Below are 13,576 nucleotides of genomic sequence, written 5' to 3'. Positions count from 1 at the left end.
GTGTGTGTGTGTGTGTGTGTGTGTGTGTGTGTGTGTGTGTGTGTGTGTGTGTGTGTGTGTGTGTGTGTGTGTGCTGGGTGACAGTGGCTGTCAGTCTGGATCAGTGGTGTATTCTAATGAATTGTAGCGGGCTAACTGTACCACACACACATTTTTATATATACGGATGGACATATCAATGTGGGGGGGGGGACGGTCTGGGTGGCCTCCCCCAGCAAAATTTTGAGTGTCACAATCCAATAGACCTTTTTGCACCAATTTAACGTAGAAATATTTTCTTTTTTTAAGCCAATGTGAAGGAAAAAACGGATGAGAGTTCAAATATATTTCAACAATATAATGGAAAGTACGTTGTTACGTGTCCTTGGACATTTTTAAGCGGGTATACGGAAATCCTGGAGCTTTCTTAGCGGACATACTTATGACGTAGGACTGTCCCGTCCCGTCCCTGTGTCAAGTTAATGTTTTGAGTTAGAGTCACATTTTCTGGTTGTGTCTCCATTTCCTGTTTTATTTTGAAGTTTTTTCGGTGCCCCCGTTGCACCCAGGACTGTACTCAAGACCACCTCAGTCGAGTCCAAGTCCAAAGAGGTTTGAGTCCGAGACAGAGTCCACACAATCATTTTGGGTTTCAGTTTCCCTCCAATATTGTTATCAACATAATAAAGACACCTGGACCAAAAGCCCAAAAGCCTTGTCTGGCAAGACCAGTGGCCGAGACCGAGAAAAGCCGGCCTTAAAAAACTACTGAGTCCAAGACAAGTCCGAGAGCACGGAAAAACGAACTGGGGTCTGGACTACGGCCCTGGTTGCACCTGTGTCTCACTGTGTCCCCTGTCTTGTGTATTTTAGTTCAGTCTTCCCGTTACCCCTGTGCGAGATCGTCTGTCTAAAACTAAACAAAACGGCACCCAAAACCAGACTATCACAATAAAACAGGAAAAGGAACACATACAAGACCAGGACCAAGACCAAGAAATGAACCCTTCCTGTCGTCCTCGGGTCAAATTGACCAGTTTCCCTATATCAATGTTCTTTTTAATTCCCCAAAATAACATGATTGATTCCTCACAACGCTCTTTGCCACGTACAAATCTCTTAGTTTTACGGTTTTGAGAATTTATGGTCAATAAACCTCTTTTATAGGAAATTAAACCTAATGTTTGAGTTAGAAAAGCAGAAATGAGGAATTATTGAGACTAAAATTAAAGGAATGGATGTTGATGATAATCACAGACTGGAATATGTCAACTTTTACTCAATACTATTTCAAAAATTCAATTTGTTTTTCAAAAGCTGTAAAATTGAATAAGACGCCCCAAAATTAATGAAAGTAGAGATTTGTACTTGGCAAAGAGCGTTGGGTGGAATCAATCATGTTATTTTGGGGAATTAAAAAGAACACTGATATAGGACAACATCACAACATGAGGGTTAAGATATTGAGGATGCATCGTTGAATAACAAGTCCCTATATCTCACTGAAACATCACATTTTAAGTTATTGTGTCTTATATTGTTGCTCAGATATTTTGACTAGAAGTTAGATTAATCTACTTGGTAAGATTTAGATTTTTCTGCAGTTCACAACAATTGTCAGAAACTCCGTATGAGAAAGTCCAATGAGTTACAGAAGGGAGTGGAACCGAGGGGGCGGGGACTGTTAGGGCCCATAACTTAAGATTGATCGGCGTCTGTGTTAGCCTGTAAAAAAGTTGATTTGTTGAAGTGTGTGTGTGTGTGTGTGTGTGTGTGTGGGTGTCATTAGAGAGAGTTGGCCTGAGAAATGGTCCTGGAGAGGGACTTTAAATCCACAGTAAATATTCCTTTTCTGGCAGGAGCTGCCTCGGATGGAGTAAATATTAGACAGTGAATGAATCACTGTTGGAAGGAGAACCGTGGGGCGTCTTGTTGAATCAATGCCCTCGGAGAGTGTGTGTGTGTGTGTGTGTGTGTGTGGGTGTGTGTGTGTACGTGTGTGGGTGTGTGTGTGTGTGTGTGTGTGTGTGTGTGCGCGCGCAGCCCCGCAATCTTCCAGAACAAAAGCAAGCAAATGTAAATCACATGCAGAAGCAAACATATGACAGGACAGATAACAGCGAAGGGAGCTAGAGGAGGAGGAGGAGGAGGAGGAGGAGGAGGAGGAGGAGGAGGGCTGGTTGGAAATGTCATCCTGGGGAAGGCGATGGTTCAGCTCCCCGGCCTGGTTAAGTGCCATATCTAGAAAGAGGAAGTGACAGTCGAGGCCTGCCAGCTGGAAGAAGGCGACTGCTCACTCTGCTACAATCTGCAAGAATGCTAACGTCATGGCTGTGCTGCTGTGTGCCGTAGTCCGCGGCCCTGATCGCTCAGCACAATGAAAGGGAACAGATGTAAAAAACTGCCGACCGCCCACCAAAAGTAACGAGTTAACGTGCCGCCGTCTCGTCAAAGTTCGTTCGCTTCAACTTGGGAAGTTAATTTACCGCTGCGTCTTCTGAGCCAGATGCAACCGCTGCAGATGATCAGTGAAGGACGGATCCCATTTTTTTGTGACAATTCCTTCTTCTTTTTTTAAAGGAAAAGGGGTCAAATTCTACCCGGGGACAACATGGGGGCTAAACCTCCTAACCCCAAAATCCGCTGGCGGGTGTAAAACAGCATGTTTTCTTTAAAAGATCGCTAAAGAAAATCCACAACCTAAGAAAAGAAGCTGAAAAAAAAATTGTTTGTTGGATTTTCAGAAGTCCTACCGTCTGTGAATGCATCGCGGTAGAACCCACCGACATTATGTAAAAAGCTCCAAAGTTAAGCCAAAAAAACACAAAAAAAACACAAATCGGATAAAAAAGTTGCACAGATAACGTCCGTTTTCAAAACTTTATCAAACACAATCAACCTTTCGCCATTTTTTCTAGTTCCATGCCATTAAAACTGTGTTATTTTGCTCAAAAGACATTTGGGAGCCATTGCTGCTTCTGGCCATTGTTGTGCTTGTTCATCTGAGACTTGCAGAGAGAGAGAGAGAGAGTGAGAGTGAAAAATGAGCTCGCAGTGAGCAATAATGGGACTGGAGCACAAAATGGTTTCAATCTACTTCAGCCTCAGACTTGAGTCTCAGACTCAAACGTCTCGTACGGAGGAGACGAACTGAAGGTTTGACCCGCATTGCCTTCAGAAAAACGAAAAACATTTCTGCTCCGAGAGAAGGAAACAAAGGAGAAGCCAGCCGGAGGGCGATCCAAAAGAGTATTAAGTGCTCAGGAATAAGTGTCTGCGCCAACGGGCAGAGATTACAAGATAATGTTTTCGTGAAGCGGCAGGTGCGGCGCTCTGCCTCGACAAGAGGGCCTCAGCTGACGCTTTGAGGCAAAGTTTCAGCCGACACGCCTGCGAGACTCTGTTTTTAGCTGCTCCGCCGAGAGGAGACGAGTTCCCCTTCACTCCTCTTTGTTTCTGTTACTGAGAAACAGACACAAACTAAAAGGAGAGAGAGGGGGGGGGCAGCACGCTTACTGACGGAGGAAAACACCACGATGTAATAATAGAAACTTCCAGTGTTGAAAGGAGGGCTGGGACAGCGGGTTTTAGACCGATTTGATTCTTTTACAAAATATGGGTCCCCTAATACTGTATCTGAAGCCTTTTTTATATAGACCTTAGTGGTCCCTAATACTGTATCTGAAGTCTCTTTTATATAGACCTTAGTGGTCCCCTAATACTGTATCTGAAGTCTCTTTTATAGAAACCTTAGTGGTCCCCTAGTACTGTATCTGAAGTCTCTTTTATAGAAACCTTAGTGGTCCCCTAATACTGTATCTGAAGTCTCTTTATATAGACCTTAGTGGTCCCTAATAATGTATCTGAAGTATCTTTTATATAGACCTTAGTGGTCCCCTAGTACTGTATCTGAAGTCTCTTTTATATAGACCTTAGTGGTCCCTAATAATGTATCTGAAGTCTCTTTTATGTAGACCTTAGTTGTCCCCTAGTACTGTATCTGAAGTCTCTTTTATTCAGACCTTAGTGGTCTGAGGTTTGAGTCCCAGTCAAGACCAAGTCCAAAAAGGTTTGAGCCTGAGTCAAGACCAAGTCCAGACAACAGTCCAGACAATCATTTTGGGTTTCACTTTCCCTCCAATATTATTTTCAACATAATAAAGACACCAGGACTCGGTCAAGACCAAAAGCCACATTGGGCAAGACCAGTGGCCGAGACCACAACAAGTCCCAGATCATAGAAAAACGGTCTTGAGTCCGGACTCGATTCCAAGACCGGACTCGAGTACTACAGACCTGGCTGAGGGAATCAGTTCACTATTTTATTGAATTTTGAGTGTTTTATTTCCCCCAAAAAACTTTGACAAAAGGCAAACAAATTGCATAATTGATGAATTTGAGAAAGAAAATGAGTGTAAAACTAGTGGTGATGTGTTGGTGTCAGTGATGTGTTCAATCTACTGATGGTAGTGTTGGAAAAACTGAAGAAAATGTTTTTAAAAGAGTGTCGAAAGCGGGAAAACGTTCCTTTTCAGTTTCGACCCGGGAGGACAACACAAGGGTTAACATCGAAGCGTTTTCTTTCGCGAGGTGCAAACGTTGCAAATGCAAATGCGCTGATTGTGATTGGTTCAAAGACATGAAAACAACCCAGAGTGGGTTTTTAATCTCGGACTGTAGCTGTGGAGAAGCCAGAGCTCACTCCACAGCGCTGTGGGGATGGAGCTGGCAACGACAGCCATTAGCGGCAATCATCACCATTCTGCTCGTATTCACCATCTTATCCGTCACATCAGCAGACTGCAGCAGCAGCAGGTTTTCGTCAGAGACGTCAGGTGGTTCGGCTGCTCCGCCGTCCCTCTCTCAAATCTGCTCCCTCAGACTCCGTCTGGTCTCCGGGGATCAACGCTGACATCTCAACAGGAAGTGGAGTAGATAAAGCAGCGTTGTCCGGCCTGCAGTTAAATGCCGTGCTGTAATTAATCATTGCCTGGGTCATTTCTTTTCAGCTTTTGTCAATACCGTTTTAATCTACATTCACATTAGCATCACATTTTGTGGTAGATCAATATATTTACAATGGAACTGCTGTGATTAGAGGACTCACTCATGTGGGCAACAAAAACCTGGCCGGTAGTTTTCTGAAAGGGAAGGGCAAGTATTTACAGTATTATATACCTGAGTTATGTCTTGCGTGTGTATTATTGACTTTAAAATGTTTTCTGTCCCCTGAACACACTGTAAAAAACATCTCACTATCTGATAGCTGCCTGTCCCCTGAACACACTGTAAAAAACATCTCCTCACTATCTGCTAGCTGCCTGTCCCCTGAACACACTGTAAAAACATCTCACTATCTGCTATCTCCTTTTCATGAGAACGTTTGAAAGTTAACCTGGTTATGAGACGTGTTGTATGCTTCACAAAACACATGTGGCCTTATTTTAACAATCTAAGCGCATGATGTGAAGCGCCAGGCGCAGGTGCGTTTAGAGCTTTTACGAATCCACTTTTGATTTTGAGTTTAATGGCGTTAAAAAGGGTCCGGGCGCATGGTTCAAAAGGGTTTTAATTAATGTCTTCATTAATCAGAACTGTGTTTTGGGCGTAACATGCAATCAACAAATCAGTCTCATCTCACATTCCCTTTTAAACGCCAGGCGTGTTTGTACCTCGGCGCATCGCCATCATCATGGAGGATTTGCTAAAACTAACAATGAAATGCTGCGATATTGACTTTAAAACAAAGGTTTTTGCCTCAAGACAGCAATGCGCCAAGAATGCACCTGAACACACCTCCATGTAAGACCAGCATGCCCATGGGTGCAGAGATGGGCACAGGTGCATTTGTTGTTTCACCAACGTGGGCGCTGGATGGGAAACAACTGCGTTGCTGTTAAACTAGCAAAGACACCTGCGTTCGGCTTTGTGCTGAGCCGGTTACAAGATTGTTCTCTTTGTCCCACACTCCAAGAAATCTGTGACTCCTGAAGGATTGAAGACATTATTAAGACGCATTGCGCTACAGAGCATCTAAATGGATTTCATCTGGCACCTGATCTATGGGTTTTGGCAATATCATAGAGCCATATGATCATGGTCTCGTAAAAGAGGATTTATGACCACTGTGTGCATTGTAAATCTATGACAGATGAAGGTGTTGTTGCAGACTGCAGAAGAAGAAACTGGCCTCTGTTCGGCTTCTGCCAAGGTTCACAGAAAGGTTCACAGAAAATGTGAATGTCCTCTGTGGAAAAACTCAGCTGCTGCTGTCACTTTGTGTACTGGCAGCCCACAGTGTCGCTCCATCCTGTGATTGATTGGGATCAGTTCTACTCTCCAACCAACATCTAGCTGGCCAGGTTATCTGTCCCTAAGGACATGTTCAGCCGCTTGTTCATTTACAGCTCACAATACATTTCTGTTGTTTGTAATAAAGAATGCATCTACTGCATGTGTGTAAATATAAATTGCTGGTCATGCTTTAAGCAGCACAACCTGAAGTTTATATACCTCCATTTTATTAGGATCCAGGCAAAGATTCTATAACTCAAAACCTGGTTAAATCAAACTAAAATAGGAGCGTAATTGTTTGAACATAAAATGTGGATGCGAGACTTTTGGAAACGTAGGAAACTACATGGATGAAAAATCCACCCTGTTGTTTGGAGTCAGTGTACAAGTGTTGTGTATATGTATACATGTGTATGTATATATGTACACTGATTACGATGCGCCAACGGTGTTGTTGTTGTTACTTAGATTCCTCATTTGCACAATAGCTTTAACACTTTATCTTTCTTCTTTGACATCAACGACTCAGCTCTTTATCGGTAATCAGATCTTTTATCTTCAGCCGAGCCACAAAAGCCACAAAAACTAATCTTTTTTTTTACTTTCTGTGTGTTTCGGCTGATAACACAGCTGTGCTGTGTTCACCAGGACTTGTGCTTTTAATCAGATTTACCTTCCGGCGAATGCTGCTCGCTCATTAGCATTCCCTGCATCACCTCGGTGCAATGCTGGCCGCTCTCGTTCCCACTCGCAGCTTGCTGTCTTCTTCACTGTAGGATATGATACATAATGCATGTACTCCAATGACTCCCCTCTCGCTCCCTCTTTTTCCTGTTCTATCCATCCGGTGGTCCAGTGAGAATAGCAAGGGGAAAGGACGCAATACAACAGAAAGAGAGAGATTCACTCCCTGCATATCCAGCCTACTGAAGCGAACTCAAGCCCTGTAAGAGGGAAATTGGCAAATATACAAATTACCTTCCTGCAAATGTTGTTTATGGCAACATAAGTCTCTGTGATGAACTGCAGAGGATGAAGGGATGAAACATAATGATTGGGAAAATATGACAGATAAAATCTGGTTTTTATTGCAAGATAATTGTTAGACAAACACAAAGGGAGATCACAAGAAGTAGCACTGAAGGAAATGAAAGAACACGCTGTAAAATCAACTTTTGGGTATTTTTACTTTCTTGCAGGGGTCTTCTTCTCTTATATTTGGCGAACATTTTATCAATAATCTGGAATCAGGGATTATCATTGCCATTTTTCAACACTCAGTTTTGGTTTCAACTCCAATTGAAATGGTTCAACACACCTGACTTTAAGCCAGACCAGCCAGACGCCCCATTGGTTGGGCTCAATCCGAGGGGCGGGATAAATGGTTGTCTTTCAACTTCCCTCTGCACGCAGTAGGATAGCGCTCCAACCAACCAGAGCAACGCTGGGTGATAGATTAGAATTTGCCGTGTCGGGTCGGCAAACCTCCGAACACATCTTCCTTCTTTAAGAATGACTTCAGTGCTTCACTACAAGTCTTTCACAGTCCTCCCATCTCATGCCTCCCGTCTCATGCCCTCCCGGCCACGCAGAACCGTTGCAACTCTGCCGTCCTCGTGTTAAGCCCGCCCACCGACTCTATACACGATGTGATTGGCCTGACAAGAATTTAGTTTTTCTAGCTCGCAAGCCAACGGAGAGTTGCTAGACCGACGCTTGCTGCAAATTAGATTAGATTAGACATTAGATATTACATTTCTAGGTTAGCTGACTTTATCGTGACATTTAACATCAATATGAGTCCCCCCCCCCCAGCCTGCCTATGGTCACCCAGTGGCTAGAAATGACGATAGGTGTAAACAGAGGCCTGTGTGTGTGTGTGTGTGTGTGTTTTTTTCTTTTCATGTACGCACACTCTGAAGAAAGGTGCTGCACACAACTTACATTCCAACTCTATCATTGCGTACTGCTTGTTAACTGTCAACGTGAAACAACAACAGCACTAACATAACGTAGGAGCCTTTTCAACACTGCAGTATCAAAACATTGATTCAAGTAGTAAAATAAGTCCAAACCGATTTATCTTGCTTACATTTTGTTATATATTCAGAGCGTTTATACTTACCACACGCAATAAAACGCTGTGCAAAGTCCCTTACATAGCCACGGTAAACTCAGAAGACAGAGAAAGGAAGAGTAAGCAGACGTGTCATAATAAGTTGGAATAAGCAAGGAATAAGTTGACATTTGGTACACTGTGTGTGCGGTACAGACTGAAAGCTGATTTTATTCATTAGCTCACCAGAAACAGGATTTTAACCCCGGCGTTATTCATTTCCTAACATGGCGGTAACGAGTCTCCCCTGGTTTTCTGACCACGGTTGGAAACGAAGCAAGCAGGAAAGGTCAACACACTGAACATTTTAAATTAAACAGCTTATTAAAGACGCTTGTTGCTCCATGTGCGCTCATGTGCTCATTTGTTGACATTTCCGACTGTAATAAAAACAGGCTTTCCACACAAAAACGTAGCCCACATGTGTAATTTCAGTCGGGAGAGACATGTTTGCAGATATGCAAATAAGATTTATTGTACAGCTCAAATAAAATGTACAAAGTCTTTGGGGATTAGACTCCACGCTTTACGACATTTTTTGTATACCTATAGAACCATCCGCCCCCCCCCCAGATGGAGTCTAGACACCGGTGGTGGGGACGAAGGAGCCCTAAGACCAGACCAAAGGAAGATCCGGACCGGTCAGCTGGAGTAGAGGACTGGAGCTGGAAGGGGGGGTGGAGGGTTGCACTGTTTGCCTGCAACGACAGCTGATAGCAAAGGGAGAAACTTATTTATAGCAGGGTTGTGACTCTGTGATTGGCCCTTGATATTTGTGGCTGATTCTGATTGGTTTAGCAGGAAGGTGAACGCCTCCAACAGCTGATTGGAGGTAGGTAGAGAGTGAGGTCTTTCTGGAAGGATTAACACTGAGATATAGAGACTAGTTGCAGATATGTGACAGTTAGTTATACACAGCATGATAAAACATTTATTAGGATTACAGCTGATTTGATTTAAGAAACCATCGATTAAAAGTCACGTCTTCCTGAAAGAATTTACACTGAGCTACATACATTAGCATGGGAAACAAATAGCGATTTTAACTGCCGGGCTGGGACAGAAAAATTTGGCCAGATGCGGTTGTGATGTCATGTTGACATTTGCAATCTTCAGTCATTCCCATACCAAGGGAACACGCGTTGTTTTACCTTAAGCACTTTGTGATTTTGTATCTGTGAAAGGTGCCACACAAATAAACCTTACTTATATACATTACTCAAATTAATGTGTGAACAAGCCAAACAGGTGTTACAATTAGAGCCGATATTAGGCATTTCCTGATATAGCGGTATAGGCATTTATAATGGCAGATTTAAAAAAGATGTAATTATGTGTGTGTATATGTATGTTTTTTTTAAATATTCATTCATCAGAATCAATTATAATGACAAATAAATGATTCTGATTCTGACGATCAGCCATGTTATGAGTGATGACGTTGCATAGTCTGTCCACCAGAGGACGCTCTACAACGTCCCTGTTAGTGATGACGTTGCATAGTCTGTCCACCAGAGGACGCTCTACAACGTCCCTGTTAGTGATGGTGTTACATAGTCTGTCCACCAGAGGACGCTCTACAACGTCCCTGTTAGTGATGGTGTTGCATAGTCTGTCCACCAGAGGACGCTCTACATCGTCCCTGTTAGTGATGGTGTTGCATAGTCTTTCCACCAGAGGACGCTCTACAACGTCCCTGTTGGTGATGGTGTTGCATCATCTGTCCACCAGAGGAGGCTCTACAACGTCCCTGTTAGTGATGGTGTTGCATAGTCTGTCCACCAGAGGACGCTCTACAACGTCCCTGTGTTTTTGTTTTAAAGACTTTAAGTTTCATATCTTAAGTTTGTATTTTTATACATTTAATTATCGGAACTTTAATATATTTTGATCTCCTAAAACTAATTATTATCATATTATTTTATTGAGAACATATGAATGACTACAAATAACTAATGTTAGGGAAATCTGTTTATGTTTTCTTACGACTTTGTTTGTTTTTTTAACTACGTATATTGGCTGATATATCGGCATGTCAGATTTTTAAATAACCAAATTTTCGTACATACTGGCCTTAAAATCCTTCATCGGTCGGGCTCTAGTTACAATATCAAGGACTCGACCTAGTCCAGAGGCCTAAAAAAAGCCCTTCGGACTCCAGTTGCACTCCTACTTCTTTGCCTGTCTTTTTATTCTTGTCTTTATTCACTTTGACATTTTGATTTTGAGGAGTGTTGTGCTGCACAGATGAACCCCATCTACACAGATTTTAGATAAACAGTCCGGGCAGAATCTGTGCAGACGGTAGGCTTCTAGCGTCACTGTGTTAGGCAGGCAGATAAACATTTGCCAAGCTTATTACACCGAAAAAGAAAAGCAGGAAGAATGTGGCTTTGAGTGTTTTAATCTGAAACAGTTGCTGACTCTAAGTGACAGTAGCTAATGCCGTTACAGCAGCAGTAAAAAGGACGCTGCCTGTGTCTCTTTACTTTGGCTATGGCTCGACTCAAAAGAGATATAATGTGTGTTCACGTTCACTTCCGCCATTGGACCCGAGGCACGGCAGGAGAGAAGCAATAGACAGTGAAAGTAATGGACCAGCAGATCCCGGTGGTCTGGACGGAGACCACTGAAGTCTGTTAGAAGCTCTTTTCCGGTGATGGCTGAGCGTTACTGCGCAGCTCCAACTGAGAAGGATACATGAAATCATGCTTAAATGTAATTTTCCCATTAGAGTCCCCAAACTTATTTTTAACAGTAAGTATTGCATTACAATGAAAAGGGCTGTAAGGTAACAGTTGTGATTTGGCAACTAAAATTTAGTTGAATTTAACAAGTTATAATTTAGATAAGTTTGGTTTGTTGGTTTTTTCTCAGCCGACCCATTGATAATCGGTAGTGCTTCCTCTAAATGCGGCCCGTGGAGCCGGCTACTTCCAACATAGCATTCCTCTGACTTGAATCTGGATTAAATTACGTAACCATGCCTCTCTTTTTAGACTTCCCAAATGTTCTCGGACCAAATGGATCAAATTCAGACGGTAAAATGAGTTGTTTTGCACGGGTTGTGACGCTCAAACAAATGTCTCCGCTGATTTACAGATGTCTCTTTCTGTGGGAAAAGGTCTATTTAGGCCAGAGAGTATCACCCAAGCTGTAAATACACCGTTTTGGCCGCCATGTGAAATTGTCTTTAAAACCCAGCGCACTACCTGTGGACCTGGTGGAGGCTCTTCAGAATAAAGGGAGATTGATGCCTGTCTTTCCTTTCCCATTCCTTCTTGTGTTCCACTTCCACACACAGGACGTCTTGTAGCAACCAATTCCCTTTAGATTGAAAAAAATCCATTTACTTCTGCCAGTTTCTCCATCTCGGCGTTTCTCTCTGTTCCCCAGCCTCTGCTGCTCTTCTCCCTCTAAATAAACCTCATCAATCTACTGCAACAACAAAGTCAGTGGAGGTCTGCGGAGACAGTCCTTATCATGCTCTGCTGCTCCTGAGACACCGCACGGCTCAGGCCCGGAGCAGAGGAATCAGCCGCGGTTCAGCCCCGGCAAAGCGCCTCCCTGACAGATGACAGGGAGCCTGTTTCAGGCCAGGAACCCTTAATTCAAGGCCCTAACCTACACCGTATAAAAGCTAATCTTGTGCCAGAGAGGATGCTGCAGACGGTTACATCACTGTTCCCTGACTGGACGAGACCAGAAAAACAAACGGCACTGGACGCTGGTGTAGTTGTTTGAACAACAGCTCTGTTTCCATCCCCCTTGTCTTGGACTCAAACCTTTTTGGACTCGGTCTTGTCTTGGACTCAAATCTTTCTGGACTCGGTCTTGTCTTGGACTGGAACCTTTTTGGACTCTGTCTTTTCTTGGACTCAAACCGTTTTTGGACTCTGTCTTGTCTTGGACTCAAACTTTTTTGGACTCTGTCTTGTCTTGGACTCAAACTTTTTTGGACTCTGTCTTGTCTTGGACTCGAAACTGTTTGGACTCGGTTTTGCAATGGACTGGAACCTTTTTGGACTCGGTCTTGTCTTGGACTCAAACTTTTTTGGACTCAGTCTTGTCTTGGACTGGATACTTTTTGGACTCAGTCTTGTCTTGGACTCAAACCTCTTTGGACTCGTTCTTGACTTGGATTCGACTAGTCCTGGTCTTTGACTTGTCTTGGACTCAACTAAGGTGGTCTTGACTACAGCCCTGCTCCTTATATTGCTCTACCGAGAAAAATAAAGCACCCACCTTGGTGGGTTTTCCATGCAATCTGATTCTGGTCCACTCAGCAACAGTTTCTCCTTTAACCCGGGCTAGGTAACCAGGAACCAGGTGTTCCTGGTTCAGCTTGATGTCAGCGCACATGGTTCAAACCACAATTAGGTTTCATTAAAAAAAAATGGGCATCTGGAGATATACTTAACCACATGGTGCTGTATCAATAAAGTTGTGAGACACAATGCCAGTGACACAGGATAGCACAAAAAACACAAACAACATGACAGGAAACGTAAGAAAAGACACAAAGCTGTTTCATGTGGATTCTTTCTGATTTAAACTAATGTTTACAGTTGAAACTACAGCGCAGATGCCCCGAAAACCAAACATCCCGTTCCTCATCGAAACTGAGAAGCAATTATTCTGCAAAATAAAAGTCTTTTTTTCTGTTTTCTGGTAGAGTCCCTGTGAATCGCACTAATGGAAGCCGGGACTTCCCACTCGTGGACCCTATACCATTTGAAAATGGCTTCTGTAAAACTCATTAGCATTCATATCATGTGGGAAGGAACAAGAGATAAAGAGAGAGAGAGGGAAGGAGAACATCAACAGAGAGAGAGTTAATGGGCAAATTGGAGGCAAATGAGCTGATAATGATGGTTTCACCACCTACTGAGCCAGGTATCCTGCTGTCTGTCTGTCTGTCTGTTGGTGTGTGTGTGTGTCTGTCTGTTGGTTGGTGTGTGTCTGTGTGTGTTTGTCTGTTGGTGTGTGTCTGTCTGTCTGTTTGGTGTGTGTGTGTCTGTCAGTTGGTGTGTGTCTGTCTGTTTGGTGTGGGTGCCTGTCAGTTGGTGTGTGTGTGTCTGTCAGTTGGTGTGTGTCTGTCTTTCTGTTGGTGTGTGTGTGTGTGTGTCTGTCTGTTGGTGTGAGTGTGTGTGTGTGTGTGTGTGTTTTTGAGTGTGTGTCTGTCTG

General features: G+C 43.3%; 1 long non-coding RNA gene across 1 annotated transcript in view; it reads right to left on the bottom strand.

The window, feature by feature from the left end:
• Positions 1 to 7,740: 7,740 nt before the first annotated feature.
• LOC117955349 overlaps positions 7,741 to 13,576 on the bottom strand; it is a 17,448-nt gene continuing 11,612 nt past the window's right edge. The window contains exons 2-3 of the long non-coding RNA XR_004659023.1: positions 12,516 to 12,520; positions 7,741 to 7,797 (exon numbers count right to left, since the gene is read on the bottom strand). This is a non-coding gene — a long non-coding RNA (uncharacterized LOC117955349). The remainder of the gene's footprint in view (positions 7,798 to 12,515; positions 12,521 to 13,576) is intronic.

Source organism: Etheostoma cragini, chromosome 13, assembly GCF_013103735.1.
Source record: "Etheostoma cragini isolate CJK2018 chromosome 13, CSU_Ecrag_1.0, whole genome shotgun sequence".
NCBI classification, from domain to species: Eukaryota; Metazoa; Chordata; class Actinopteri; order Perciformes; family Percidae; genus Etheostoma; species Etheostoma cragini.
Note: the sequence above shows the minus strand (reverse complement) of the source record. Positions and strands in the feature narration are given on the sequence as shown.